The sequence below is a fragment of the Babylonia areolata genome, chromosome 8, assembly GCF_041734735.1.
Source record: "Babylonia areolata isolate BAREFJ2019XMU chromosome 8, ASM4173473v1, whole genome shotgun sequence".
NCBI classification, from domain to species: domain Eukaryota; kingdom Metazoa; phylum Mollusca; class Gastropoda; order Neogastropoda; family Buccinidae; genus Babylonia; species Babylonia areolata.
In genome coordinates, this window is record NC_134883.1 from 41,883,424 (window position 1) to 41,895,923 (window position 12,500).

At 46.1% G+C, this 12,500-nt stretch overlaps 1 protein-coding gene across 1 annotated transcript in view; it reads right to left on the minus strand.

Moving 5' to 3' along the window:
• LOC143284826 (dystroglycan 1-like) overlaps positions 1 to 6,863 on the minus strand; it is a 151,310-nt gene extending 144,447 nt beyond the window's left edge. The window contains exon 1 of the mRNA XM_076591881.1: positions 6,728 to 6,863. The gene's annotated coding sequence lies outside the window, so the exon portion shown is untranslated. The remainder of the gene's footprint in view (positions 1 to 6,727) is intronic.
• Positions 6,864 to 12,500: the final 5,637 nt, after the last annotated feature.

Sequence of the window (12,500 nt, forward strand, 5' to 3'; positions counted from 1 at the left end):
CTCTCCGAGTTAAACTGCCCCGCTCTCGTTGGTCATGGCATGCTGACTCTCTCTGTCTGTCTCTCTCTCTCCTGCCTTCTTTGATCACACAACTTTCCCTTTATTGGGTTTGTTTTTTTTGTTTTTTGCTCTCTGTTTGTCTGTCTGTCTCTCTCACTCACTCCCATCTCTGTCTCTGTCTCTCTTCTAACCTCTCTCTCGCTTTCTCTGTCTCTCTCTCCCTCTGTCTCTCTCTCTCTGTCTCTCTCTCTTCTAACTTCAGTGTTCAGTGTTCTCTTCTAACTTCTCTCTGTCTGTCTGTCTGTCTCTCTCTCTCTCCTCTCTCTCTCTCTGTGCCCCTTCTAACCTCTCTCCTTCGCTTTCTCTCTCCCTTCTAACCCCCCCCTCTCTCTCCCTTCTAACCCCCCCTCTCTCTCTCCCCTTCTAACCTCTCTCTCGCTTTCTCTCTCTCTCTCTCTCTCTCTCTCTCACACACACACACACACACTCTTTCTCTCCTCTCTCTCAGCCTCTCCCTCTCTCTCTCCTATGTATCTATGTATATCTCTCACTATCTCCCTCCAGCTCTCTCTCTCTCTCTCTCTCTCAACACACCCTCCCTCTTCTCTATCTCCTTCTATCTCATCCCCCTTTCCTTTTATTTCTCTCTCTCTCTCTCTTCCCTCTCTCTCTCTTCTCTCTATCCTCTCTCTTTAAGCTTCTCCCTCTCCCCCCCCTCTCTCGCCTCTCTCTCCCTCTCTGTCCCTCTCCTCTCTCATTTTTCTCTCCACCACCACCCCTCTCTCTCACTCTCGGTCTCCCCTGTCTCTCTCTTCTCTCTCTCTCCTCCCTCTCTCTCCCTCTCCCCGCCCTCTCTCTCAAATCTCTCCTCATCCTCATCCTCATCCCTCTCAGCCTCCTCCATCCTTCAGAGAGCCCCCCCCCCTTCCCCACGTCACCCCACGCCACCCCCCTCACCACCAATTTTCCCCTTTTAGAGATAGTCCGAAATAGAACATGTTTTGAAGCTGTTGCTGGTTTAGGGAGGAAAAAAGAAGAAGAAAAAAAAAAGAAGAAAAAAAGAAGAAAAAAGCTATTGACGAAAATAAGTTTGCTGTACCGAGTTGAACGGGGCGAGGCAAATCTGTTCCAGATTATTGTTAGAGACACGTGTCTATTATTAAAACCACGTCCTGATTTCAAACCCGTCTGTAACTGTAAACACCTGCTAAGAGACAGTAAACATGACAACAACAAACAAAAAAACCTCTTAAAGAGAATGAAAATGACGTGTCTAACAAAGGAAAACACATAGAAAAATGAATAAATCTAGAAGAAAAAAAACAACACACACACACACACACACAAACGTGGACAACTAACCAGCGCAAAGCAGTTGCTCCCCTTCTCTCCTCCCCCCCCCCCCCCACCCCCCACTATATATTTCCAATATTCAACTTGGATTCCACTCCCACCCCCCCTCTATCTATCCAGCTTCACCCACCCACCCCCCTTTCAAACTCCCCATGCATCCCCCAACCCAACCCAACCCCACCCCCTGCTTCTTCTTCTCCAACGCTTTCAAACAAACGATTAACACTCAAAAAAAGTGAAAAAAAATTCATACGTTGAACAAACTTTCTGTAATCACCAAACCAGCATGTGTGACAAACAAAATTCCTCCTCTCTTCTCTCCCTAGTCAACAGAGGGTGATTTTTTTTTTTTTTGTTTAAACAGTGTTTTATTTGGAACATGTCACAACACAACACAGATATCGATGAACAGGACAACAAGAAAATTTTATATATAAAGTCCTGTCCTAGCCTGATGGCCTAGAGGTAACGCGTCCGCCTAGGAAGCGAGAGAATCTGAGCGCGCTGGTTCCAATCACGGCTCAGCCGCCGATATCTTCTCCCCCTCCACTGGACCTTGAGTGGTGGTCTGGACGCTAGTCATTCGGATGAGACGATAAACCGAAGTCCCGTGTGCAGCATGCACTTAGCGCACGTAAAAGAACCCACGGCAACAAAAGGGTTGTTCCTGGCAAAATTCTGTAGAAAAATCCACTTCGATAGGAAAAACACATGTAACTGCACGCAGGAAAAAATGCCAAAAAAGGGGTGGCGCTGTAGTGTAGCGACGCGCTCTCCCTGGGGACAGCAGCCCGAATTTCACACAGATATACTTCTCTGTTTGAAATATCGATTTAAATGAACAGAACCATTTATACCTATCATTGCTCTCTGCATGCTATAAGTCTATCTTTAAATTCCGATACAAAGCCGCTCTCGTGCCCTACTCCTTGGCACATCCAAACAAGACCGAATCCATGTTCCGTTAGTGTTTTCTTGATGTGGAATACCCAGTTCTGTTTGCCCTTCTCCTCTTGCAGCAGCAGCATCTCGTATGCTTGTCAACACAATCGTGATGTTGGCAGTCTCGTTAGTTTGAGCCAATATTTTATGCATTTTATAACTGATCTAATATGCAATGGGTACCTGCCGGTTTCGCCATACATTATAATGTTTGATGAGTGTAATGTGACACCAAGAAAGCGCTTCATTGCAAATGTATGAACCTTTTCCATTTGGTTATTTGACATGAGTCCCCATATTTCCGCTCCGTAGTTCAATGCTGGTTCAATTTGTTTGTCGAAAAGTTTCCAAAAAAGCTGTGCGTCAGTCGAACGCAGTCTCCTGAGTGATTTTATAATATGGATTACACCTTCCCCCCCCCCCTTTTTCTTATTTGCTTCATCCTACGCAGACGTCAAACTCAATTTTGTTGTGAATAACATTCCTAAATATTTATATGTATTAGTTACTTTTATTTCCCTATCACCATTTTTCATGAGTCGAAAGATGACCTCCACTGCGGAAAACTATAATATTGGTCTTATCGAGATTTACTGTTAGTTGTAGTCTGTCTGTTTCTTGCTTAAGGGCGTTTCATTGATTTTGTAACCCTATGGGTGTGTCAGACAAGAGAAACAACATCATCAGCAAATAGCATTGAGAACAATTCTCTTGCGCCAGGTATGTATCATCTGTATTCCATGTCTACCCTTCTTTGATACCTCCACTGCCAACTCACTGATGTAAAAGGAAAACAGCTGAGAGAGAGAGAGAGAGAGAGAGAGAGAGAGAGAGAGACAGACAGACAGACAGACAGACAGACAGACAGACAGACAGACAGACAGAGACAGAGAGACAGAGACAGAGAGAGACAGAGAGGAAACAAAACTAAACGAATTGTTATTTCACGAGGGTAGTGGAGTTAGCATAGCTGCTTTCTCTTACATCCAGCCCTCAAGAGAGAGAGAGAGAGAGAGAGAGAGAGACAGAGAGAGACAGAGACAGAGAGAGAATTAAATCTTATTTCAAGACGCCAATGCAATAAGCATAATGTGCTTGTTTACATCCGGCCCTCTGGGAGAGAGAGAGAAAGAGAGAGAGAGAGAGAGAGAGAGAGAGAGAGAAGAAAAAAAGCCAAATCTTTCACAACAGCAACATTATCAAAAGTACATACACATGCACAAAACATAAGTACCACTTTTACGATTTTTGTTTGTTTGTTTGTACGCTGATAGTTGACTTCATCAAGTTTTTGTGCCTTATACATATTATCATTAGTAGTAGTAGTTTTTTTTTTAATGTATTTATCTTTTTTTCTTCTCTCTCTCTCAAGGCCTGACTAAGCGCGTTATTGGGTTACGCTGCTGGTCAGGCATCTGCTTGGCAGATGTGGTGTAGCGTGTATGGATTTGTCCGAACGCAGTGACGCCTCCTTGAGCTACTGAAACTGAAACTGATAAGTACGAATATTCATGAAACAATGCAATAAATCCATGAATAAACAATAAGCGATGGGAACGAGAAATGAGATGGGGAGAAGGGAGTTATGGCCCAGAGGTAACGCGTCCTCCTAGGAAGCGAAAGAATCTGAGCGCGCTGGTTCCAATCACGGCTTAGCCGCCGATATTTTCTCCCCCCCCCCCCCCTCCACTGGACCTTGAGTGGTGGTCCGGACGCTAGTCATTCGGATGAGACGATAAACCGAGGTCCCGTGTGCAGCATGCATTCAGCGCATGTGAAAGAACCCACGGCAACAAAAGGGTTGTTCCTGGCAGAATTCTGTAGAAAAATTCACTTCGATAGGAAAAGCAAATAAAACTACACGCAGAAAAAAATACAAAAAAAAAAAAAAGAGTGGCGCTGTTGTGAAGTGACGCGCTCTCCCTGGGGCAGAGCAGCCCGAATTTCACACAGAGAAATCTGTTGTGATAAAAAGAGAAATACAAATACAAATGAGGGACAGGTAAGGTGTAAAGAAGGTGTATGAGAGAACTGAAGATACAGAGAAACTGATAGATATAGACAGAGACTAACAGAGGGGGCAGACATTGAAAGAAACAGACAGAGACAGAGAGACATGAGAGGAGTACAGAAGGTGTATGAGAGAATGAAAAAGACAGATAGACTGATAGACATAGACAGAGACTGACAGAGGGGACAGACATTGAAAGAAACAGAGACACAGAGTGAGACAGAGACAGAGAGAAAGATGAGGAGTAAAGAAGGTGTATGGGAGAATGAAAGAGACAGATAGATAGGCAGAGAGACATAGACAGAGACTAACAGAGGGGACAGACATTGAAAGAAACAGAGACACAGAGAGAGACAGAGACAGAGAGAAAGATGAGGAGTAAAGAAGGTGTATGGGAGAATGAAAGAGACAGATAGATAGGCAGAGAGAGAGAGAGAGAGAATGACAGAGGGGGCAAACACTTAAACAGAGAGGGGAGAGGGGAGAGAGAGAGAGAGGGAGACAGACATCAGACAGAAACAGACAGAGAGAGGGGGTAGGGGGGAGGGAGACAGATAGACGGGCAGACAGAAACAGAGAGACAGAGAGAGAGACAGACAGATACAGACAGAGACGGACACACAGACACAGACACTTGTCATGCACGGACTCACCGCTGAAGACAGATAGACAGACAGACTGACAGACAGACAGACAGACACACAGACACTTGTCATGCACTGACTCACCGCTAGAGACAGATAGACAGACAGGCTGACAGACAGACAGACACACAGACAGACAGACACACACACACAGACACTTGTCATGCACGGACTCACCGCTAGAGACAGACAGACAGACAGACAGACAGACAGACACACAGACACAGACACTTGTCATGCACTGACTCACCGCTAGAGGCAGATAGACAGACCCACGCACTTGTCATGCACGGACTCACCGCTGGAGACAGATAAACAGACAGGCTGATAGACAGACACACAGACACAGACACTTGTCATGCACGGACTCACCGCTGGAGACAGATAAACAGACAGGCTGACAGACAGACAGACAGACAGACACAGACATAGACACTTGTCATGCACGGACTCACCGCTGAAGACAGATAGACATGCTGACAGACAGACAGACAGGCTGACAGACAGGCAGACAGACAGACACAGACACTTGTCATGCACGGACTCACCGCTGGAGACAGATAGACAGACAGACTGACAGACAGACACAGGCACTTGTCATGCATGGACTCACCGCTAGAGACAGATAAACAGACAGACTGACAGACAGACAGACACACACACACACACACACACACACAGAGACACTTGTCATGCACGGACTCACCGCTAGAGACAGACAGACATGCTGACAGACAGACAGACAGACACAGACACTTGTCATGCACTGACTCACCGCTAGAGGCAGATAGACAGACCCACGCACTTGTCATGCACGGACTCACCGCTGGAGACAGATAGACAGACAGACAGACAGACAGACAGACAGACAGACAGACACTTGTCATGCACGGACTCACCGCTAGAGACAGATAGACAGGCTGATAGACAGACACTTGTCATGCACGGACTCACCGCTGGAGACAGATAGACAGACAGACAGACAGACAGACAGACAGACACTTGTCATGCACGGACTCACCGCTGGAGACAGACAGACAGACAGACAGGCTGACAGACAGACAGACACTTGTCATGCACGGACTCGCCGCTGGAGACAGATAGACAGGCTGACAGACAGACAGACAGACACTTGTCATGCACGGACTCGCCGCTGGAGACAGATAGACAGACAGACTGACAAACAGACAGACACACAGACACTTGTCATGCACTGACTCACCGCTAGAGACAGATAGACAGGCTGACAGACAGACACACAGACAGACACACACACACACACACACACACACACAGACACTTGTCATGCACGGACTCACCGCTAGAGACAGATAGACAGACATGCTGACAGACAGACAGACAGACACAGACACTTGTCATGCACTGACTCACCGCTAGAGACAGATAGACAGACCCACGCACTTGTCATGCACGGACTCACCGCTGGAGACAGATAGACAGACAGACTGACAAACAGACAGACACACAGACACTTGCCTTGCACTGACTCACCGCTAGAGACAGATAGACAGGCTGATAGACAGATAGATAGACACACACACTTGTCATGCACGGACTCACCGCTGGAGACAGACAGACAGACAGACAGGCTGACAGACAGACAGACACACACACACACACATACACACACACACACACACACACACACACACACACACACACACTTGTCATGCACGGACTCACCGCTGGAGACAGATACACACACACACACACACAGACACACATAGACATAGACACTTGTCATGCACGGACTCACCGCTTCTCAACGGACTTGCAGCTCTGAGCAAAGGCAAAGACGAGTCCCCCCCCTCCCCCTTTGAACGCCAACCAACGACCTTGCGAAAGAACCTTGCACCATCATCACAAGACATCCACGACTGCAGTTTGGGAATCAACAACCATCACCACCACCGCCTCTTGAAAAAACTAAACGAAGCTTTTGGCTGTCGGCGTCTCTCTTGTGCTCGAAGCGGCTGACCCGACTTGCCACGAACCTAAACTGTTGCTCACTTAAAATGATTAAAACTGACCCACGCACACGCTTCTCCCACTCTTGTCCTATCTTTCTTTCCCAGCCACCCCCCCCCCCCCCCCCCCACTCCCTGCCCCCACCCTCTCTCTCTCTCTAGTCTCTCTCTACCCCCAGTTTTTGCAAGTCAGTTTGGGCAAACTTCCACTAACCTCCTTGCAAAACACCCTCGTCCGCTTAACCCTTTGACGAGAAAAGCGAAGAGCCCTTAGCGAAGAAGATAACAAGCTTATCAAAAGCTTGAGACGGTTACGTGCAAAAGTCACAAAGTCACAAAAGTCACAGTAAGTCGTGCTCAGGTCAACCCGCCAACATGGGACGCAAAGTGTTTTTTTTTGTTTTTGTTTTTGCACAAATGACGCTGCTCAACAGAATATTATCATTGGTCGGGCTTTGTGAACACAAAATGAACGAACAATTCTGTTCTGAAAGCCGGTCGATAATGTTATCACAAACTGTACTGGTACAAACAAATAAAAAGTTCAAAACTTTTGTGCCTGCTGTTGGACAGTTGCAAAAGACTGGCAAAAGAAGTCTGAACGCAAAGAATATCCAGGTGTTGGTCTGAAAAACTGAGGATGTTTTACAACGACCTGTGTTCAAAATTGATTTAGATCGCGAACTGCGTTTCCGACGTGGAGTGTCACCGTTTCGATCTGAGCTGTGCCAAAGACCAAGTATACTCACCCGATCGTAAAATCACGCTTTTCACTCTGTGTGTGTGTGTGTGTGTGTGTGTGTGTGTGGACAATCCCCAAGAAATATACACGTGCACTGCACGTGATATAAACGTGTATTGCACGTGTTACTACAGTGACACACTAGCGCATTGAGCACATTCGTAAGCAACTCGCTTTTTTGGAGGGGTGGGGGGGGGGGAAGGGATCGGCCCTCATCCAACCAACCCCTTCTTCGGTCCCCACACCATCCCCCCCTCCCCCTCCACGACCCTCGACCGCAATATATATATATATACATATATTTCAAGTAAAAGAAAAGAAGAATGAAAGTGACCTCCCCTCCCTCACCCCCTCCTCCCCCAAACAATGTAGACCTCTCTTTTTTTTTCTTTTCTTTTCTTTTTTTTTAATGCACTGAACAACCAGATTTATTATTCTGCGTGGGCTGCAACTCCCACGTTCACTTGTATGTACACGAGTGGGCTTTTACGTGTATGACCCGTTTTTAACCCCGCCATGAAGGCAGCCATACTCTGTTTTCAGGGGTGAACCGGATTTCATAACCAGGGTGTTTGCAAAACTGTGCAGTCATAATTGTTTTATGCCGCTTCTCGTCTTATAACCACGACTGTCGACTTTTCACAACAATGTCCCACAACACACACACACACACACACACACACACACACACACACACACACACACATCCCTTTATTTTCTGCATGCAGAATTCAGGATACAGACGACACGTTGTTCAGTATCATAACTGTTTGCGAGTAATGATGGGGTCCACGCTCACACGGGTTGACGTTTTTATTATTTTTGTTTTGTATATTATCTAGTTTACTTTGGCAAGTTGTCCCCCACCGCGCCCCCACCCACCCACCCCCACCCGTGGCTCAATTCCAACGAACTTGAAATCAGAATTCTCAATTCCTCACCCTGATTATGATTATACTTCTTGGTAAGTTTCTGTCGTGTTGTAAGTGGTCATTCAATTTCTCTTTCTTTCTTTAGTTTAACGTCTTTTCACAGGTACGTAATATAAGACGTGGGGGAGGAAGGGGGATGGGGGTAGTACATGTGCGTGCGGGCGTGGTGGGGTTTGGGGGGTGGGTGGGAGGTGGGGCGATGGGTAGAGGTGTTGGGATGATTGATTCAGTAAAAGATGCACACACACAAAAAAAAAGGTAGCAGAGGTTACAACAGGAAGAAGTACCGAGAGTAATATTTGTATTTGTATTTCATTTTATCACAACAGATTTCTCTGTGTGAAATTCGGGCTGCTCTCCCCCAGGGAGAGCGCGTCGCAAAACAACAGCGCCACCCCACTCCCCCCCACCCCCACCCCCCCTTTTTCTTCTGCGTACAATTAAATTTGTTTTTCGTATCGAAGTGGATTTTTCTACAGAGTTTTTCCAGGAACAACCCTTTTGTTGCCGTGGGTTCTTTTACGTGCGCTAAGTGCATGCTAGCACACGGGACCTCGGTTTATATCGTCTCATCCGAATGACTAGCGTCCAGACCACCACTCAAGGTCTAGTGGAGGGGGAGAAAATATCGGTGGCTGAGCCGTGATTGGAACCAGCGCGCTCAGATTCTCTCGCTTCCTAGGCGGACGCGTTACCTCTAGGCCATCACTCCATATATATAACCATTTCAAACATTCCTGTAACAGGATCAAGCGTGATCATTTTTACAAAATCATAATCAAAAATGTTATTATGCTGTTTGTTACCCGCTTTTTTATGGTTTTCATTTTTGTTTCCTTGGTGTGGTGAGCTGTGTTGTGTGTGGGGTGGTGGGGGGGAATGGAGGCAAATTGTTGTGTGCGTGTGTGTGTGTACCTGTTTGTGCGTTGTTTCCACATTTTTTCCCCTCCCTTACCGTCTACAATTTACGCTACTTTCATGATCGCTACTAAAGTTTAATAGAAGAAAAGAACCCCCACCCACGCTGTCCAGTCCAACTGTTTGCCCCACCAGGGCCACCCGAAAAACAAAGAAGAATAAATAGTTATAAGATTATATATATTACAGTACGTTGTGAATAGTACCACCTACACACACACACACACCACACCACCCACACCACACCACCCACGCACAATCACACAACTATTTTAAATCTCAATGTTCGCTTCCTTAATTAGACAATGAATCAGATTCGCGAAGTTTCACAAAGGAGAAGAATCAAAATGGAAATTCTGGCTTTGACTGGTTGATAACTAAATTTTTTTTTATTAAAAGACACTGGAAATAAGAGATTGAAAAAAAAAGTAATATAACGTTTGAACTAACATTACCGCAACAGCGGGAGTACACTTCGAAGTGTCAACGACGGACGGAAACATATGGAGTTTTCAGACTTCAACAAATAATGTAACATAGCGAATGAACAGTTGATATCAAGATTGCAACTAATTCACCATTCACGAGAAAAGTTAGTTAATATTCTTTACAAACAGGTTTCCTTCCCTGTAATACGTTTTATCCCAGGAACATCCTGTCTGAAACAGATCTTGACGGCGCAATACGCTGAGTGGTTAACGCCCGTCTGGACCCCCCTTTCTTCTTCTCTGCTTAGTGGTTGCAATCCCACGTTCACTGTTTGCTACGAGTGGTTTTCGTGTATGACCGTTTTTTCCGTGTCTTGGAGGCAGCCATGCTCGTTTTCGGGGGCCTCGGTTTTGTCATGCTGGGTATGTCTGTTTCTGAGGGTCCCGGGTTCGAATCACGGTGACGGCGCCTGGTGGGTAAAGGGTGGAGATTTTTACGATCTCCAGGTCAACATATGTGCAGACTGCTAGTGCCTGAACCCCCTTCGTGTGTATATGCAAGCAGAAGATCAAAAACGCACGTTAAAGATCCTTTAATCCATGTCAGCGTTCGGTGGGTTATGGAAACAAGAACATACCCAGCATGCACACCCCCGGAAAACGGAGTATGGCTGCCTACATGGCGGGGTAAAAACGGTCATACACGTAAAAGCCCACTCGTGTGCATACGAGTGAACGCAGAAGAAGAAAGAATAATCAATCAAAGGTACTGGACTTTGATCCAGATGTTAATTCTCTACTCAGTGTATCATGCTCGGACCGTTTTGCCAACCTGAACACAGCAGGTGTCTGCAGCTCCCGGGCCTGTCTGATGATCATCATGGCAGCAATGACGTTTGCAGTGACATATGCTGCTCCGTGTTCTTTGCTGCTGTTGTTGTTTCAACTTTCCCTGGCCCCGCGAATACCTAACCCAGCATTGTAGGCTTCATCTCAGAACTGTACACACACAGCGGGGTGGTTCGTCTGCAACACAAAAGAAAAAAAAAAAGAAAAAAAATGTTATTATGTTTGTTTGTTTTTTTTGTTTTTTTTTCATTTTTGTTTCCTTGTGTGTGGTGGTGGTGTGTGTGTGTGTGTGTGTGTGTGTGTGTGTGTGTGTGTGTGTGTGTGTGTGTGTGTGTTTCGTCCATTTTTTCCCCTTCTCCTTTCCTGTGTACATATTTACGTTAAACTTTTATGTGCTACCAAAGTTAAAAGAAAGAAAAGAACCCCCCCTCCCCCCCCAGGCCCCCCGTCGCCCCCACCCCACCCCCACCCCCGAAAAATAAAGAAGAATAAAAGAAAAGATAACAATCAGACAGACAAGTGTGAAAGTACACAGACCTACACACACACACACACACACACACACACACACACACACACACACACACACACACCTGTTTTATCTCAATGTCGTTCATTAATTAGACAACTGAATCAGATCGCGAAGTTTCCACAAAAAGAAGAAAAAAAAATGGAAACGGCTGACTGCGTCTGAATAACAGAATTTTTTTTTTTTAAAGACATAAAAATATAACATTAAAAAAAAAATCAATATAACGTTTGTAACATAACAATTACCGCAACAGCGAGATACACTTCCAAGTCTGTCAACACGAACTGAAACATATGGAAGTTCTTTCACGACCTTCAACAACATAATAGTAATTAGGGCGTGCAGTTGATATCAAGAATGCACTAATTCCCATTCACGACAAGGCAAAGTAGTAATCATTCAGCCGAAACAGGCCTATCCCTGTACATACTTTTAATAAGCAGAACCATCTGTCTTGAAACTGAGATCTAGACGGGCGCAATAGCCGAGTGGTTAAAGCGTTGGACTTTCTTCTTCTTCTTCTGCGTTCGTGGGCTGCAACTCCCACGTTCACTCGTATGCATACGAGTCGGCTTTTACGTGTATGACCGTTTTTACCCTGCCATGGAGGCAGCCATACTCCGTTTTCGGGGGTGTGCATGCTGGGTATGTTCTTGTTTCCATAACCCACCGAACGCTGACATGGATTACGGGATCTTTAACGTGCGTATTTGATCTTCTGCTTGCGTATACACACGAAGGGGGTTTAGGCACTAGCAGGTCTGCACATATGTTGACCTGGGAGATCGTAAAAATCTCCACCTTTTTCCCACCAGGCGCCGTCACCGTGATTCGAACCCGGGACCCTCAGATTGACAGTCCAACGCTTTAACCTCTCGGCTATTGCGCCCGTCTATCTCAGGGTCCTGGGTTCGAATCTCGGAAACAGCGCCTCGTGGGTGAAAGGGTGGAGATTTTTCCCATCTCCCAGGTCGACATATGTGCAGACCTGCTTCGTGTGTGTATACGCAAGCACATGATCAAATGCGCACGTTAAAAATCCTGTAATCCATGTCAGCGCTCGGTGGGTTATGGAAACAAGAACATACCCAGTATACACCCCCCGAAAACGGAGTATGGCTGCCTACAGGGAGGGGGGTGGGGGTGGGGGTGGGGGGTAAA